The sequence below is a fragment of the Alosa alosa genome, chromosome 20 (genome assembly GCF_017589495.1).
Source record: "Alosa alosa isolate M-15738 ecotype Scorff River chromosome 20, AALO_Geno_1.1, whole genome shotgun sequence".
Lineage (NCBI taxonomy): Eukaryota > Metazoa > Chordata > Actinopteri > Clupeiformes > Clupeidae > Alosa > Alosa alosa.
The window spans coordinates 6,372,782-6,378,356 of NC_063208.1; positions in this window are offsets into that span (position 1 = coordinate 6,372,782).

Here is a 5,575-nt window from a genome sequence, read left to right on the forward strand (position 1 = left end):
CCAGCCCGACCTTTGTGCCCCTGTCGGAAAACAGCTCTGTTAGCCAAAGATCAAACACAGCCAGCGTGATAAAGAGCCCATCATATTCCAATAATTACCAATCCCCAAGGCACTAAAACCTAATCAGGCTTTTTTTTTAATCTTGAAAGAAATCATCTGTGTAGTTCAGACACACAAACACACACACAATTTGAGGTTCAATCTTTTTCACCCCTGCTGTCTGGGATTTGTAGTTCACTTACTTTCACTCCCTGTAGTCCTTGGGGCCCCTTTGGTCCGGCTGGGCAGTTGGTGGGACACTGAAAGAGTTCAGGGCAATGGTCAACACACAGAGACCAGAGCCAGAGGCACTCATCCACTCGGCCGAAGGCAAAGGCATTTCATCTCTCGTCTTCAATGCTAGCAGAAGTGAGTCGGTGATTGATTCACTTCTAGCTCTCAAATCAGGTCAGTGTTATACTGTGGATTATTGGAAGGCAAGGACTAGGGGACAAGAAGGAAGAGGACACACACACACACACACACACACACACACCAACCCATAGCACTCAGAAACCCCAAAGTCTAATTAAAAGAAATGAGGAGGATTGATCTGGGCTTCAAAGGGCTGTGTGTGTGTGTGTGTGTGTGTGTGTGTGTGTGTGTGTGTGTGTGTGTGTGTGTGTGTTAGTGTGTGTGTGTGCAAAAGCGGCACTTTTGGAGGAGACCCAAAATCCGAAGCCCCTGGTTCCTCTAACGATCCTGAATCACACACACACACACACACACACACACAGGCGGGTCGTCCTGCCGGGTCGACTCAGTCTGGCCCGGTGCGGCCTGGCTTAAGGCTCTGGGGGCCCGGCAAGCCCTGGGTCTTAGCCCAGACCCACACTAATGGGCACAGGGAGGCTTTGATGAAATCCACTTAATGGTGCTCATTACGGGGGATTCCACAAACTCCCATATCAATGAGGGCAACAGAAGAGAGCTGAAGAGAGGAGGAGAGGCGAGGAACAGAGGAGAGCAGAGGAGAGCAGAGAAGAGCAGAGAAGAGCAGAGGAGAGGAGAGGAGAGGAGAGGAGAGGAGGAGGAGGAGAGGAGAGGAGAGAGGAGAGAGGAGAGGAGCAAGGTGGAGATGAGAGGAGAGAGGAGAGGAGAGGAGAGGAGAGGAGAGCAGAGGAGAGCAGAGAAGAGCAGAGGAGAGGAGAGGAGAGGAGAGGAGAGGAGAGAAGAGAGGAGAGAGGAGAGGAGGAGAGGAGAGGAGGAGCAAGGTGGAGATGAGAGGAGAGAGGAGGAGAGGAGAGGAGAGGAGAAGAGAGGAGAGAGGAGAGGAGAGGAGAAGAGAGGAGAGGAGAGAAGAGAGGAGAGGAGAGGAGAAGAGAAGAGGAGAGAAGAGAAGAGGAGAGGAGGAGAGAGGAGAGAGAGGAGAGGAGGAGGAGAGGAGGAGAGGAGAGAGAGAGAGGAGAGGAGAGGAGAGAGGAGAAGAGAGGAGAGGAGAGGAGAAAGAGGAGAGGAGAGGAGAGGAGAGGAGAGGAGAGGAGGAGGAGAGGAGAGGAGGAGAGAGAGGAGAGGAGAGAGGAGAGAGAGGAGAGAGGAGAGGAGCAAGGTGGAGATGAGAGGAGAGGAGAGGAGAGGAGAGGAGAGGAGAAGAGAGGAGGAGGAGAGGAGAAGAGAGGAGAGGAGAGAGGAGAGGAGAGGAGAGGAAAGGAGAAGAGAAGAGAAGAGGAGAGAAGAGAGGAGAGGAGAGGAGGAGGAGAGGAGAGGAGAAGAGAAGAGAAGAGAGGAGGAGAGGAGGAGAGGAGAAGAGAAGAGAAGAGAAGAGAGGAGAGAGGAGAGGAGAGGAGAGGAGAGGAGGAGAGGAGGGAGAGAGAGGAGGAGAGGAGAGAAGAGAAGAGAAGAGAGAGGAGAGAGAGGAGAGGAGAGGAGAGAGAGGAGAGGAGAGAGAGGAGAGAGAGGAGGAGAGGAGAGGAAAGGAGAAGAGAAGAGAAGAGAAGAGAAGAGAGCAGAGGAGAGGAGAGGAGAGGAGGAGGAGGGAGAGGGAGAGAGAGGAGAGAGAGAGAGAGGAGAGAGGAGTGGGAGGGAGAGGGAGGGAGAGGAGGGAGGAGAGGGAGAGGAGAGGGAGAGAGAGGGGGAGACAGAGAAAGAGGGAGAAATAGTAGGAGAGCGAGATCAGAGATGTGAGTGCAGAGAGGCACACGTGTGGCCCTGGTGGGGAGATGTGAGATGTGAGGTTGACATGCGTGTGGCCCTGGTGGGGAGATGTGAGGTTGACATGCGTGTGGCCCTGGTGGGGAGATGTGAGGTTGACATGCGTGTGGCTCTGGTGGGAAGATGGGGCTTGTTAACATCCCAGATTCCTAGCACAACCCTCCCTTTCCCCTGGGGATCAATAAAATATCTATCTATCTATCTATCTATCTATCTATCTATCTATCTATCTATCTATCTATCTACAGAGTGTCTGCCCCTGCTCCTCCACACTGGGAGAACTGGGCTGGCTTAGAAAGGGCAGGGGGTTTAGCATGCTGCTGGATCCTACCTGATAATCCCAATAGAACGACTAGAGCCACTTTAACATAAACAATCCTGAAAGATACTTTAGGAAAATTAAACTTTGTCCACCTATCTTGTAGGTTAAACGAATATGTGCTTACACATAGGTCTCTTACTAGTTACAACTTACCACCCCTAGTGATATTTGGACCAGCATGTTGTTGACTTGAATCAAAACCTGTGCCTCACGCATACAGTACCAAATAAATGGCTGTTGCTAGGGGCAACGCTGCACCGTCTCACCTGGAAGTCAGCGCTGCCCTCCTCTCCTCCACCGAGGAACTTTCCGGGAGGTCCCTGAGGAGAACAAAGAGTGAGAGAAACTGAGTTCACACACAGACAAAAGCAGAGTGTTATTAACTGCTAAATATTCGCCTCAGCCTACTCAGCCGGATTCCAGTGAGATCTCCAACTCTGAGGTGGTGATTTGGATTCAGTCAATATTATGCTGCACCCGCTCAAAGTGAATATGATATCAGACGATAAACACAGACTGTCTCAATGCTGTTTCTACTCACTGGTGAAAACTACAAATAAGAAATATTTTGTATGTGTGTGTGTGTGTGTGTGTGTGTGTGTGTGTGTGTGTGTGTGTGTGTGTGTGTGTCTCATCCCATTTCAACAGGGCAAACTACTTCCACACTAGAATGTTAACACAGCTAAGGAATGAACGGCTGCTACCATGGGTCTAACACACCTTTGGTTTAACACACCCGTTGGTCTAACACAGTGGACTCTAATTCACTCTATTCTAACACACTGGATTATAACACACTGGATTCTAACACACTCTATTCTCACACATTGGACTCCAATTCACTCTATTCTAATACACTCTATTCTAACACACCGTTGGTCTTACACAGTAGACTCTAATTCACTCTATTCTAACATACTGGATTCTAACACACTCTATTCTAACACACTGGATTCTAACACACTCTATTCTCACACATTGGACTCTAATTCACTCTATTCTAACACACTGGATTCTAACACACTCTATTCTAACACACTGGACTCTAACACACTCTATTCTAACACACCGTTGGTCTAACACAGTTGACTCTAATTCACTCTATTCTAACACACTGGACTCTAAAACACTTTGTTTTTATCGTTATAGATATTTATAGTTATAGTTGTATCTTTATCTTTCATCCTGTGGGGCTAAAATTGAACTTACTGGTTTGCCTGGAGGTCCTGGCAGGCCTGGAGGCCCAGGAGTTCCCATCATGCCCTGGGAGAGGAAACAGCAACAGGAACAGGAAGTCAGTATAAGACTGCCAGCGATGCAAATACATACCCTAATTTCACATGCTGTAACTGTGCTTTCACTATTGACTGACAAGGGGTTACAATCGAAAGCATAGCCTGAAAAAAACAACACTTACCACAATAATAATCAAATGAAAAATTGAAATCCTATAAAATTCTTAAGCATACCCATGCAGACCAGTCGTGTTGCCTGACACTCGTTGCTGTCTCATCAATTGTTACATTTTGTGACAGAGTGCTCTTTAGATAGCTGGATTACCGTACATGCCTTTCACTTTAAATGTAAAATGTAAATGTAAATCAGGTTTCTCGGCCAAGTATACTTGTGTATACAAGGCATTTGGTCTCTGCATTTATCCCATCCGTGAATTAGTGAACACACAGAGCACACAGTGAACACACAATGAGGTGAAGCACACACTAACCCGGAGCAGTAAGCTACCTGGCTACAGCGACGCTCGGGGAGCAGTAAGGAGTTAGGTGCCTTGCTCAAAAGCACTTCAGCCGTTCCTACTGGTCAGGGATCAAACCGGCAACCCTCCGGTTACAAGCCTGAATCATTACTGCATTGGGTGTGAGATAGGAACAAGACTCGCGTTGTGCTAAGCACCACGACTGTAAGAAGGGGCCTTTGGTCTTTATGTTATTGTTATTATTGTTATGGTCAATAAAATGTCAGAAAGTCTCACTATACTTCTGTGAGAAGTGGAACAAATTATCCATTGCTAAAAAATGTGCAGATTTGAAGTTGAGTTCATCATGCAGCGCTTACCTTGGGTCCAGCCTTGCCCAACTCACCAGGAAGCCCAATAGGACCCGGTGCACCCTGGGAAAAGAAGATGGAATTAAGAAATTCAGTGACAGATGTCATTCAATTCATAACAATGGAGAGGTGAAGCTACACTAGGCTCATGAGTATAGCTTAGAAGTGTGTGTCTGTGTGTAATGTGTGTGTGTGTGTGTGTGTGTGTGTGTGTGTGTGTGTGTGTGTGTGTGTGTGTCTGTGTGTCTGTGTCTGTGTGTCTGTGTGTGTGTGTGTGTGTGTGTGTGTGTGTGTGTGTGTGTGTGTGTGTGTGTGTGTGTGTGTGTGTGAGTGAGTGACATCTCAAATGGAAGCCTGCAGCTGGTTTATTTCGGAGGGAAAGCTTGCGGCACACTGCACTCCACACTTTGCTGCCCAGGGGTTGCTGTGTTATGGTTGTTGTTGTTGAACACTCAGCCGGTTTAGAAGCCGTGTGCCAGCCTCTCTACCCACCCTTTCTACCCACCCTCTCTGACACTGCAGCAGCAGCTCGTGAAGAGACAGTCTGCCGTCTCCCATACGCGTGACGCAGCTTAAAAAGCATGCGTATTTCATTTGATTGTATCGAAAGCTTTTAAAGCCAAACCAGTCAAACAGGTACACGAGAACTCTGACCATCATCTCAAGAACAAGAAAGCGCTGCAGACGCCTGGCGTCGCTGTGAGTGTAGGCCTACGGCGCTCTACGCTGTCGACATTCCATTACCAAGGCAACGTTGTTCTCAATATAGCCCCGCACACCAGTGCAGGTGGTGGCAGAGGTCGCCGCTGGTATGCGGGGTTGTGTTGAGAACGTACCAATGGAGAGGAGACGCTACTGTAGGCTCATGAGTATAGCTCAGGAGCCTCATGTCGGCGCCGGTCTACATAGCGCTGAAAAGACAAGGCCAAGGAAAACATTTTACACCATATTGGCAGACTGGCTTATTTGGAAGAGACACTAGGGCATTCCTCTCCTATC